The sequence below is a fragment of the Podarcis tiliguerta genome (assembly GCF_965153285.1).
Source record: "Podarcis tiliguerta genome assembly, chromosome: 9".
NCBI classification, from domain to species: domain Eukaryota; kingdom Metazoa; phylum Chordata; class Lepidosauria; order Squamata; family Lacertidae; genus Podarcis; species Podarcis tiliguerta.
Genome location: NC_139542.1, coordinates 5,515,595 through 5,529,777, shown reverse-complemented (window position 1 = coordinate 5,529,777; position 14,183 = coordinate 5,515,595).

The window sequence follows — 14,183 nt, the reverse complement described above, 5'->3', positions numbered from 1 at the left end:
AGGCTTGTTATCTTCTTTTGCTGAAAAGGGTCAGGTGTAAAGCAGATTAGCCAGGGGCTGATAAGAAATGTGCCAAGGCAGGGAGGAAACCGAGGGAGGGGGCAGGATGCGGGAGGGAACACGAGGCCGTATACGTGGCCAAAACAACTTTCAGATGTGCTCGGAGCGGGGTAGCCAAAGGGATGCCCATCAGGCGATGTCGGACTTCAGTTGGCACCAGCCCCAACCAGCGTGGCCAATGGTTAGGGGTGGTGGGAGGTGTGGCCCACCACATCTGCAGAACACCATGTTGACTGGCCCTGTGTTATGTACTCAGTGCACCGCTCACTCTAATTTATGCCGCTTTGAATTCACCCTCCATTCTGCAAGTGCAAGGAAGGAGATTTGCAGCATTCAAGATCTAGCTAGCGAGCTGTATATACACAGAAATGTAGACTTGTTGAATTGGAAGAGGAGGAGTTGGCAATGGCAGAGGCAGCAGCAGACAGATCTGCCAAAGGGGGTCCAAATCTGCTGCCCGGTGCAGCGGCCTCATCCTGCTTCCTGAGTGGGCTGGTCCTCCCTCCCCAACATCACTGATGCCCCGCCTAGGTAGGGGGCAGATTTCTAATTCCGCCCCGCCCTACAGGCTGCTACTACCTAAGTTTAATCCTGTCTGCTCCGCTTTCTCGTAAACACACCTTTTAAAAGGTACAGCAGGTGGAAAGAGATTTGGGGGTGGAGAAACGGTGGGTGGGGGGAGGGTTAAGCACAAACCTACCCGGTTGTTTCTCCCTTCTTAGTTACACTGCCCAATTGGAGAGATGCTATGGGCTATTGCTGCCCCGTCCGTTTCCTTGCAAAAACACGTTTTAAAAGCATTGTCAAAAAGTGGTCAGCGGGAGGAGGGTTAAGTACACAGCTCCCTTCTCATTTGCATCCTCCAAAGCTGTTTTTTCTTTCTTTTTAAAAAAGACATGGGTAGGTCTTTAAAGAACACTTCCGTGCATAATCTGTAGTTCGCACCTGTGGCCGTGATCTGGTGGTAAAAGGGAGGTTGGATTTTGCTCACAGGTGCTATGAGAACACACAGCTGGCTACTGAATTGCGGCAAAGAGACATGCAGAGGATCTCTTGGAAACAGCAAAGTGCCTTTGTTCTTGGTTGCTGGGAAATCTGCTGAGGACAGAAATCTTTATCCAGGGATTGAAAACCGGTTGTCTTTCAACCATTGTTGCAAGCAGGAAAGGACCCACCAGTCATTTGTCATCGTTCTTGCCCCAATTTTGTTCTTTCCAAAGTTTACTTTCTACGCAACCCATGTTGGATGGGATTTTGGGGAGAGAGAAAAGAGAAAGGGTGGCCTAAATCTGATTCCAGACCCTCCAAGTGTCCCTATTTTCCAGGGATGTCCCTGGTTTAGAGAAGCTGTCCCAGTTTCTGACTGGATCCCAGAATGTCCCACTTTTCCTTAAAGGTAAAGGGTAAAGGAACCCCTGACCATTAGGTCCAATCGTGGCCGACTCTGGGGTTGCGGCGCTCATCTCGCTTTATTGGCCGAGGGAGCTGGCGTACAGCTTCTGGGTCATGTGGCCAGCATGACTAAGCCACTTCTGGTGAACCAGAGCAGTGCACGGAAACGCCGTTTACCTTCCTGCCGGAGTGATACCTATTTATCTGCTTGCACTTTGATGTGCTTTCGAACTGCTAGGTTGTCAGGAGCTGTGACTGAGCAACAGGAGCTGACCCCATCGCTGGGATTCAGACCGCTGACCTTTTGATCAGCAATCCAAAGGCTCTGTGGTTTAACCCACTTTTCCTTAGAATGTCCCTATTTTCATTGGAGAAATGTTGGAGGGTATGGAGTTATCCGACCCCTGAGCCGTCTGAAGGCAATCCTGTAAAGGGAAGGTCTTTTAAAAAAATGTTTAATGTTTTGTTATGTTTTTATATATGTATAAGCTGCCCAGAGTGGCTGGGGCAACCCGGTAAGATGTGTGGGGTATAAATAGTAAAATTATCATTATGGAATGGGACGTCCCTATTTTCATTGGAGAAATATTGGAAGGCATGTGATTCCCATACAGTTGAAGGCCTTGAGAAGAGAACACTCCCTGGAAAAGACCCTGATGTCGGGAAAGATGGAGGGCACAAGGAGAAGAGGCTGACAGAGGACGAGATGGTGAGACAGTGTTCTCGAAGCTACCAGCATGAGTTTGACCAAACTGCGGGAGGCAGTGGAAGACAGGAGTGCCTGGTGTGCTCTGGTCCAGGGGGTCACGAAGAGTCGGACATGACTAAACGACTAAACAACAACAACAACAACAAGCACACCCAACTGCATGGCTCCGAAAAGGTGGTTTATAAAGTTAAAACGTTGATACACTTGCAAAGTTGATGGGAGTTGGATAACATCTGAAGGATGCTGGACTGGAGAAAGGTGGATCTTGTGCAGTGCAGGTTGCTGTTGTGTAATGATGGTGTCTCTAACGTGGCACCTCTGGGCACCATGCTTCTTTCAGTCAACCCCCTTCGGTGATCTCCAAGCCTGCCAGAACCTTGTATTTTAATGTTTTCATGGGGGGGGGGGGAATCAGTGGGGTAGGGTTTGGTTGAAGACAGGAGTGCCTGGCATGCTCTGGTCCAAGGAGTCACGAAGAGTCGGACATGACTAAATGACTAAACAACAACAAAGGGTTTGGTTGGCTGGGGGGGGGGGTCACCCTTTTGTGGGGGTTGCTCTCTGTTTTCTTTCTCTGAGTTTCCTTTGGCTTTGGTGTGTGTGAATATTTCGCCTGCTTTTCGGGGCCGGTTAACAACAACAATAATAATAATAATAATAATAATAATAGTAGTAGTAGTAGTAGTAGTAGTAGTTTATTTATACCCCGTCCATCTGGGTGGACTTCCCCAGCCACTCTGGGCAGCTTCCAACGAAATATTAAAATACAGTAATGCATCAAGCATTAAAAGCTTCTCTAAACAGGGCTGCCTTCAGATGTCTTCTAAAAGTCTGGTAGTTGTTGTTCTTTTTGACATCTGGTGGGAGGGCGTTCCACAGGGCGGGTGCCACTACCGAGAAGACCCTCTGACTGGTTCCCTGTAACTTGGCTTTTTGGCAGCGAGGGAACCGCCAGAAGGCCCTCGGAGCTGGACCTCAGTGTCTGGGCTGAATGATGGGGGTGGAGACGCTCCTTCAGATATACTGGGTCGAGGCCGCTTAGGGCTTTAAAGGTCAGCACCAACACTTTGAATTGTGCTCGGAAACGTACTGGGAGCCAGTGTAGGTCTTTCAGGACCAGTGTTATATGGTCTCGGCAGCCGCTCCCAGTCACCAGTCTAGCTGCCGCATTCTGAATTGTAGTTTCCGGGTCACCTTCAAAGGTAGCCCCACGTAGAGCGCATTGCAGTAGTCCAAGCGGGAGATAACCAGAGCATGCACCACTCTGGCGAGACAGTCTGCGGACAGGGAGGGTCTCATCCTGCGTACCAGGTGGAGCTGGTAGACAGCTGCCCTGGACACAGAACTGACCTGCACCTCCATGGACAGCTGTGAGTCCAGAATGACTCCCAGGCTGCGCACCTGGTCCTTCAGGGGCACAGTTACCCCATTGAGGACCAGGGAATCCTCCACACCTACCCACCTCCCGTCCCCCAAAAACAGTACTTCTGCCTTGTCAGGATTCAACCTCAATCTGGGTATCTCCAGTTTTCCTTCTGTGAAATCGGTCTCTTGTGGGCAACCTCAGCAGTTTCTTAGCTTTCCAAATATTGCCTCCAGACACTGGGGATTCCTGGTCTAAATGTGGCTGTCTCAAAATTCTGCTTCTCCCATAAGTGGTATGTTAATGTCAGAATGCATTCTGCTGTGTTAGGATGATGACACTGGACCCTGTAAGAATAACAGAGTTGGAAGGGGCGCCCAGGGTCATCTAGTCCACCCCCAGCCATGCAGGAATCTCAACTAAAGCATTCATGACCTCTGCTTAAAAACCTCCAGTCAAGGAGAATCCACTGCATCTCGTGGTCCTCTGTTACACTGCTTTTACCATCAGAAAGTTATTCCTGATGTTCAATCAGAATCTCCTTTCTTGTAACTCGAGGCCATGAGTTCGAGTCCTACCCTCCAGAGAAGGTATAAAGTCGCTACTCTGCTAGACTTGCTGCAGTCACTTAAATGCCCCTTGAAAACATGCTTAATTCCATGCGGAAGGAGAATCTCACATACATAAGTTAGCATGGTTTTGATAACTGGACATCTGTTATGGGAACTGCCGATGCTCATTTTGTGGTCATGTCAAGTAGCTGAGTTTCTACTGCTCCACCCTAACTAGGCTCATTTACTTGCCACCCACTCAGAGCAACCGGATCTACCTTGATGACATTATTGGGGTTTCTGAAAAAGCTGTGCTCCCAGAATCTCCACGCCCTTGTAGACCTTCTCTGAACACTCCCAATTGTGTCAAAGATCTGCTTGCAACGTGTGAAGTTAATTACTTTGTGTTGAGCTGCATCGGGGAAATGTGATTTTAATTAAGCAAGTGTGCGTCACGAAAACATATGGGAGAAGCCAGAAAAACACTAACACATTAGCAAAAGGGGCTGAATCATTGCCAGCAGAGCAGCAGCGCTGGCAACCTGCAGAAAGTTGCATGCTCGCTCTGTCTCTCTCTGATCGCTTGCTTGAAAAGATCTGGGATATAGCTGTCTTGGTGCATTGGTGAGATGGGCCACAGGAACTGTCTTGTGCGCGCATGGAGTCAGGATCAAAAAAGCTGTGGGACAAGCTGGACGTTAGGACTGAAGGACAAGCCAGGACCAAAGGGCAAGCCGGAACTGAAGGACAAGCTAGAAGTCAGGACTGAAGGACAAGCCAGGACCAAAGGGCAAGCCGGAACTGAAGGACAAGCTAGAAGTCAGGACTGAAGGACAAGCCAGGACCAAAGGGCAAGCCGGAACTGAAGAACAAGCCAGAAGTCAGGACTGAAGGACAAGCCAGGACCAAAGGGCAAGCTGGAACTGAAGGACAAGCCAGAAGTCAGGTCTGAAGGACAAGCCAGGACCAAAGGGCAAGCCGGAACTGAAGGACAAGCCAGAAGTCAGGATTGAAGGACAAGCCAGGACCAAAGGGCAAGCCGGAACTGAAGGACAAGCCAGAAGTCAGGACTGAAGGACAAGCCAGGACCAAAGGGCAAGCCGGAACTGAAGGACAAGCCAGAAGTCAGGATTGAAGGACAAGCCAGGACCAATGCACAAGCCAGAAGTCAGGACTGAAGGACAAGCCAGGACCAAAGGGCAAGCCGGAGCTGAAGGACAAGCCAGAAGTCAGGACTGAAGGACAAGCCAGGATGAATGGACAAGCTAGAAGTCAGGACTGAAGGACAAGCCAGAACTGAAGCACAAACATGGATCAACAGACAAGCCAGGACCATCTGACAAGCCAGAAGTCAGGACTGAAGGACAAGCCAGGACCAAAGGGCAAGCCAGAACTGAAGGACAAGCCAGAAGTCAGGACTGAAGGACAAGCCAGGACAAATGGACAAGCCGGAACTGAAGGACAAGCCAGAAGTCAGGATTGAAGGACAAGCCAGAACTGAAGCACATACGTGGATCAACAGACAAGCCAGGGGTGAAGGACAAGCCAGGACCATCTGACCATCGTAAAGTATTGTACTTGGGCAAAAAAAAACGAGAGGCACAAATACAAGATGGGTGACACCTGGCTTGAGAGCAGTACATGTGAAAAGGATCTAGGAGTCTTGGTTGACCACAAACTTGACATGAGCCAACATTGTGACACGGCAGCTAAAAAAGCCAATGCAATTCTGGGCTGCATCAATAGGAGTATAGCATCTAGATCAAGGGAAGTAATAGTGCCACTGTATTCTGCTCTGGTCAGACCTCACCTGGAGTACTGTGTCCAGTTCTGGGCACCACAGTTCAAGAAGGACACTGACAAACTGGAACGTGTCCAGAGGAGGGCAACCAAAATGGTCAAAGGCCTGGGAACGATGCCTTATGAGGAACGGCTAAGGGAGCTGGGCATGTTTAGCCTGGAGAAGAGGAGGTTAAGGGGTGATATGATAGCCATGTTCAAATATATAAAAGGATGTCACCTAGAGGAGGGAGAAAGGTTGTTTTCTGCTGCTCCAGAGAAGCGGACACAGAGCAATGGATACAAACTACAAGAAAGAAGATTCCACCTAAACATTAGGAAGAACTTCCTGACAGTAAGAGCTGTTGGACAGTGGAATTTGCTGCCAAGGAGTGTGGTGGAGTCTCCTTCTTTGGAGGTCTTTAAGCAGAGGCTTGACAACCATATGTCAGGAGTGCTCTGATGGTGTTTCCTGCTTGGCAGGGGGTTGGACTCGATGGCCCTTGTGGTCTCTTCCAACTCTAGGATTCTATGACAAGCCAGAAGTCAGGACTGAAGGACAAGCCAGGACTGAAGAACACAAAAGGATACAAGAACACATGGGAGTTCAGGAAGACCAATTTTGCTCAAGCAAGGTTCAAAAAGAACAAGAAGCCCTTTTATACTGCTTCCTGTCCAGAAGAATCCCACGAACAGTGAGTGGAGGCAACGTACGTTGATGAAGAGGCTGCCACCTGCAGTTCAACAGCTCAGCCACATGAGGGAGACAGACCCAGCCATTCCTGTATGCTTAATTATTTCGGTGAAAAACCCAGTCCTTTGAATTGACTAAGAGGGCACCCTCTGATGAAGCAGACAGCATTATGAACTCTGATGCACCGAATCACGCTGTGTTTAAATCATAAAATGCTGCACTTTAAATGCACGGATATTTATCACTTTTAATGCAAGTGCATATAAAAAGTGCAGGTGGCCAGTTGCATTTCCACAGATGCATTCGCCCACCTTTCTCATGGAAGAGAATAGCTCTTTTAAGAGGGTATCCCTGCTACACCATCAGGCTAAAACAAGGGCAGGCCCTGGGTAGGACTGCCCCCATGTGGACAACCATCACAACTGCAGCTTGGTGGTGGTACTTTTGGTTTTTTCCCTGGGCATTCTTCTTCTTCTTCTTTGGAGATCCCTCGTAGCCGAGTAAGATTGTCTTCCATAAACACGGTTTTAGCAATGAGTCCGTTAGTGACTGTGGAAGCCAATTCTGGATCCACACGTCCTTCCACAGTGGGGACATTGGTTCCCGGGCGGGAGTTGATTACTGTGTGGATTTGACAAGCGCATCTTCCTCTTAGCACATTTCTCTCTTGCGCCCTGAGTTCGAGTGTCTTCAAAGCCCATGACACCTTGGTAAAGGCTGTTCTCCAACTGGAGCGCTCGCAGGCCAGTGTTTCCCAGTTGTCAGTGTTTATACTACATTTTGTTCAGATTTGCCTTGAGACAGTCTTTAAACCTCTTTTGTTGACCACCAGCATTACACTTTCCATTCTTAAGTTCAGAATAGAGTAGTTGCTTTGGAAGACGATAAACGGGCATCCACACAACATGACCAGTCCAACGAAGTTGATGTTGAAGAATCATTGCTTCAACACTGATGAGTGATAGGCCAAGCTTTTCGTAAGCTTCTGCAAAGATATTTAGGATGGTTTGGAGGTCATCCTCTGAGCATGCACACACTACGTTGTCATCAGTATACTGAAGCTCTATGATGGAAGTTACGGTAACCTTACTCTTTGCTTTCAGCCTGCTCAGATTGAAGAGCGTTCCATCCGTTTGATATATGATTTCTACTCCGGTGGGAGTTTCCCTTCCACAAAGTGTAGGATCATGGCAATGAAAATAATGAATAGAGTTGGGGCAATAACACAACCCTGTTTTACACCTGATCCCACTGTAAATGGTTCATTTTGAGAGCCATTGTTATCTGCGATTGTTGCTGTCATATTATCATGGAGGAGCCGAAAGATGTTTACAAATTTATCTGGGCAGCCCATTTTCAGAAGGACAGTCCACAGGGCATTACGATTTACAGTGTCGAAAGCCTTAGTTAGGTCAATAAACGCCATATACAGGGGTTGGTTTTGCTCTCTGCATTTTTCTTGAAGCTGTTGAGCGGTGAAAATCATGTCCACTGTCCCCCTAGAAGGCCGAAAACCATTTTGGGATTCAGGAAGGGTCAACTCGGATTTTGTTAAGAGACGTTTTGCTAAGATCCTTGCAAGAATTTTGCTGGCTGCAGCTAATAGAGAGATGTGCTCCCTGCCAGTGTTGGCGCAGGATGCGGCTCTGTAGCTAGAGGTCAGAGGTTCATCAAGATCCAACCTGTTGGTGCGTGAACATCTACTCTTGGGTTTTCATTTCTTTCTGCAGCAGTGTTCTTTTAACAGAAAAATTTTCTTGCATCTTTTACTTTTTTTATAGCAGCATCAGCAGCATTCCACCTCTCTCTTAGTGAAATTCCCATTACAGGAATAAACACCATTTAGAGACTTGGGCAGGCCACTCCCTCTCAGTCTAAGCTACCTCGCAAGGTTGTTGTTGTAAGGATAAATTTCTCAATCAAGTTGTCTTATGTCCATTATGAGTCTAGCTCGGCTTTCTGGTTGAGCCATCTTGTCCAAGTAGCGAAAGGAATCGATTTTGATGATGCGATTTCAAAATTTGAAGAGAACACAAGTTAGGAAAAAAAGATTTTAAGTGCTTGTGCTCACAATGTTAAATAAATAAACCAGAAAATAACATTTGCAATTGTATCTTATTTTTCCTTCTTTTAATAATTTCAACGTGGGGAGGGCTGACTAGAAATTTTCCACACCGGGCACCACCTCACCTTGCCACACCACTGTTTAGAGTCTTTATTATTTACAAAACTTTACGCTGGCCATTAATAAAGAAAAAAGCAAATAAAGAAAGACAATCTTTTTCTCTTTTCAGCCATCTGGCCAGAGACCTAATGCTGACTCATTCACATACTCATTTTACACTGACCCAGACTTAGCTGATCGCATGCCATGGTAAGGGCACCTGTTGCTGGGGAAATTTCCCGTTGCCTAGCAACTTGTTCAGGGCCATTTACAAGTTTCTTCTAGAATATTCCAACCACCAAGTTTCTCATGCACCACAAGGTCAGTGCAACTCCAGGACTGTCCATCCGGGAAGAGACAGATGAGCTTCAGCAGCCAGCATATCTGCTCCACAGAGGGATATTCTCCAATCTTAGATCTTAGCTTTTCCTGTTGGGCTACTGGACAATATGTGAGATGTCTGCATTCTGTCAAGGGCTGGGCAAATCAGTTTAACTTTTATAAAAATGGGCGAAAATATGGGGAAAGGAGCAAAAGAGAACCTGTTTTTCCTTTTACAGGTTTTGTTTCTGCTGCCATCTAGTGGCCAGTTCAAGGCTTTAGCAATTGTGGTAGGAGGGAGAGTGATGGACCAGAAAATGTTGTTGTTGTTAAAATGAACATTCAGAAAGGGCTGGAGGTGTTTCTTCTTATCCATGTGTAGGCAGATATACTTGGGGAATTTGATATTTGCAGATCTTCACATGTACTGGCCTGGTCTGCACCTCACAGACTAAGGTGAGAATTGGAAGGTCAGGTTCCGTACTTCTGTCTGAAATGCTGGGGTGCAGTTTTGTGTTAGCTTAAGTCTATCAAAATGCCTTTTAAATCATATGTTTTGAGAGAAAGCACATTATTTATTACTTATATTCCCCCCCCGACCTTTCCCCCAGGGAGCTCAAGTTGTCTGACGTGGTTCGTCTCTAATTTTATCCTCGCGACAAGTCACAAGACCCCTGTGAGGTGGGTTAGGCTGCAAGAAGGTGGAGAGCTCAAGGCTGGTTTGAACCCAGCTCACCCAAGTCTTAATCTGCCACACTAATCACTCGCCCACAAAGTCTCTCCGTACCAGAGAGAGTTGGTTTTCATGTGGATTAAAACAAAACACTGTGTCCAGAACTGTGTCCAGTTCTGGGCACCACAGTTCAAGAAGGACACTGACAAACTGGAACGTGTCCAGAGGAGGGCAACCAAAATGGTCAAAGGCCTGGAAACGATGCCTTATGAGGAACGGCTAAGGGAGCTGGGCATGTTTAGCCTGGAGAAGAGGAGGTTAAGGGGTGATATGATAGCCATGTTCAAATATATGAAGGGATGTCACATGGAGGAGGGAGAAAGGTTGTTTTCTGCTGCTCCAGAGAAGCGGACACGGAGCAATGGATCCAAACTACAAGAAAGAAGATTCCACCTAAACATTAGGAAGAACTTCCTGACAGTAAGAGCTGTTCGACAGTGGAATTTGCTGCCAAAGAGTGTGGTGGAGTCTCCTTCTTTGGAGGTCTTTAAGCAGAGGCTTGACAACCATATGTCAGGAGTGCTCTGATGGTGTTTCCTGCTTGGCAGGGGGTTGGACTCGATGGCCCTTGTGGTCTCTTCCAACTCTATGATTCTATGATTCTATGAAAAAGCAGATGAACGCAGAAACAAACAGAACGGAACAGACTTGCGAGCACACGCATAAAGTGAGAAAAACAGACCTATTCATCTCTACCTAAAAGTGATCTAATAGGTCTTTGAAATTTAGAATTAATCATTTAACAAACACAGTTTTAATAAGCTGATAACACAGGCTTTGGGCTGATAAACATTCAATGTCCTTTTAAATGTGCTGGTGGGAGGGGGCTGTTGCGTTTGTTGTTGTTCTTGTTTTATCATGTATTTTGGGTTCTCATTTTGCATTTTTATGTTGTGAACTGTCCTGTGATCTTTGGATAAAGGGCAGTATGCTGGTACCGGGGGGTTACTGTGTGGCGTTGTCCGAGTCCAGTCCGAGGTCAAGGGTGTGGTATGGAGGCTGTCCGTCAAGGCTGAAGCGGGGTCCAAGGTTGGGTGAGGTCAGGAACTCTGGCAGGAGAGCAGGACAGGGCGCAGGCAGGAACAGGCTACCACCAATGTTGCTCCTCCCAACCTGGGACTGGGCTGGCTGGCCCTGAGGCATAGGGCAGCCCTGGTCCACAGGTGACTCGCCTCTCCTGGCCTGGAGGCGAGCACTCCTCCTCCGGAAACCTAGTTCCCTCCGCCTCTCTGCCCTGAGCCTCTGCAGCTCAGGGGAGGCTGGAGGGTTACTGGACCCAGAGGCAACCTCACCTTCCCCTGACGGGGCTGAGAGTGGAGCACCTGCAGGCAATGTGTCCTCGATCACCTCAGGATCCAGAGCAGATTCAGCTGACGCCTGCACCTGAGGATCCAGCACAGGTGAGGGCCCTTCAGGCTCAAGCCCCAGCCCCGGCTCAGCTGGTCCTGGAGGCGGGGAATCCTGTGCAGGCTGGGATTCCTCAGGTTCAGTCTCTGAATCCGATTCCCAGGCCATCACAGGCAGTACCTGCTGGCTGTTGAACTGTTTCTTTAACTCTAAAGGTTCATCATTGTTTCACCCAATGTGTATACCTTTAAGGGGCCGGAGCAAGAGCCAGAGTAACTAACGAGATCCAGCCTTGCAGCTGTGAGGCATAGCAGGTGCTGCTGAGTTGCACTGATTAAACTGTGTTGGGAATTGGCCACAGTATATAAGGAGCAGCACCTAGCTCTGCCATTTCACCCTGGGGGATGGGTTGGTGGTTGGGTCTGGTTTGGTTGTTGATGTAAATGGAGTTTTTGTTTTTCTTATTAAACCTTGTTTAAGTTATTTTTGAGTCCCTTCTTTTTAATGCAAGCTCTCCCCAGCAAGCTCTCTGCGCTACTATACTGCGAAAAGCCAACACTGGCATCTGTCTGTCTCAGAAGACAACAGAGGAGGGTGCCTTTGGAGGTGAAGTCAAACCTTTGGAGACTTACAGCGCCTGCTGTGGCTGTAGAAACCGATGTGGGAGAGACATGTTTTGTTGCAGCCGGGGCAGAGGAAGGCGTCTGGTTGTGCTGCTGCAGATGCACAGAGGCATTTTTTCCTCTCTGTGCTCCTCCCAGCAGTCATTCCTTCTGGTTTTTTTTAAAAATGATATTTATTAAATGTTTAATAGTTACAAAAAGAAAAGGAAAAAAGAGAAAAAGAAACAATGAAAATTTAACAAACAAACAATACATCAAAAATAAAAATAAAAAACAATACCGTCAGGGAACTGCCATCGGAGCAGGAGGAGGTGAGAGGGCTCCCGGATGATGGTGGAGAGGGTCCCAGTAGGAGGAGGGATAGCCCATCCGCTGGGGAAGGAAATCAGCGCAACACCAGTGGAGAAGTGGAGGAGATAGAGGAAACGGAGGGGTGGCTCCAGGACTCTTCGCAGGAGACAAGCGGAGAGGGCACGAGTACTCCTTTGCCCACACCTACCTTGCGCAGAAAGCTTTCACGCAGGCAACGGGGGAGGAGACTGGGCGTCAAGCAGTTTTTATGTTGGAAGCGGTTTAAGAAACACCCACTGACGGATTCTGCCAGCGACTGAGGCAGCCACGGAATAGAGCCTGTCCGGTCAGAAAGGGTTCAACCAGGTAACCTAGCCAGGAGTAAAGGCAACTTACGCACAAGCAATCCCTAGAACCATTACAAATACCACAAAACAACAAGAAAAAATTAAAACATTTAAAAACACATCCAATTTTCATTTCATTATCTTTCATATGCTTGTTTCCTCAACTTCCTCGCACCTCCCTTTTTTGTATTCTAGTTCAAATTAGCTAGTTCAACAAATCCTTTCTCTTTCTCAATTTTTGTTCTATAATTTATCTTAACACAGTTTAACTTTAAATTTTCCACTTTAACACATTAACAATTAATATTCATATAATTCTTAATAACACTTCTGCTAAAACCATGTAACTTCATTCCAATATTCTTCTAACATTCATTAATTTTGCAATATTTCTGTAAATATACTTTAAATTTTTTCCAGTCTTCTTCCATCGACTCTTCTCCCTGGTCTCGGATTCTGCCAGTCATTTCCACCATTTCCATATAGTCCATCAGCTTCATCTGCCATTCTTCATCTGCCACCCAGCAGGCATTCCTTCTGTGGCCATTGCTGTGGATCCACAACTTGACTATCTCCAGGCACTGCCCAGCTGCAGAATATTGGGGGGGGGGGGGCTAGCCCCTTCACTCAATTTTTGGGGGGAGCCTTGGCCCCTACAGCCCCACATGGATGGTGTGTCTGTTTGGGGAGGGGAGGGGAAAGGGGGAAACTTTGTTGTGCTACTGGGACCCATAGGCCTAGCTTCCATCACTGTGCCACGCCATAGCTGTCAACTTACAGATTTGAAAATAAGGGACCAGCAGCCTCGAAAATAAGGGATCAGCAGCCAAAAGAAGGGATTTTCCGGGCACAGGTATGTTCAACTTCTGAGCCCCTCTGAGCCAAAGGCAGAAAGCCCAGCCAGAAGCCAAAGAAAGCCTCAAGCGGTGGTTCCCACAGCGCAGCAACCCGGCAAAGGGGATGCAGCAAGGAAAACCACCATCACCTCTCCGCTGGGAAGCGCTGAGCAAAGGTGAGTCCCCAGGCAACGCGGCCAATTTGATCGGCACAAGGCATGCAAGCTCCACCCCCCAGTTGTTCTCAGACTCCTTATTGGGTGAGCAACGCAGCCAAGCAACACAGTTGGAGCCTCCCTCCTCCCTGGCCGGCAGGGAGGGAGGGAGAGGAGAAGAAGAAGAAGAGTTTGGATTTGATAACCCGCCTTTCACTCCCTTTAAGGAGTCTCAAAGCGGCTAACATTCTCCTTTCCCTTCCTCCCCCACAACAAACACTCTGTGAGGTGAGTGGGGCTGAGAGACTTCAAAGAAGTGTGACTGGCCCAAGGTCACCCAGCAGCTGCTCTTAACCACTTCACCACACTGGCTCTCAGAGGAGCTGCTTCCTTTGAAACCGGGGAAATTTAAGGGACATCATCAATAAGGGACAACAGTGGGACACAGCGCTGGGATAAGGGACTTTCCCGCCAAATAAGGGACGGTTGACAGGTATGTGCTGGGCTAGTTGAATTGGGGCCACGGAGCCAAATTTTGAGCAAACTGGTAATTTAAGACACAGTCCCTGAGCTGGAAGATATTATGGGGTGCTGGGAATCAGACAGAAAGCTTTGAATCTCCTTCACTGACTCTTTGACTTTACAGCCTTTTCGCCTTTCCCACCCTTATAACTTTGCAGGCTGTAACTTACCCCTTTCCTGGAACACACCCAGACAAGAAGAAAATTGCTTTTATATTCCGTTCTTGCCTCTCATAATAATTTTGCACCAGGTTTGGTTTCCCTGCGCTGAGTTTGTCACACTTCCGTGGCCTCCTA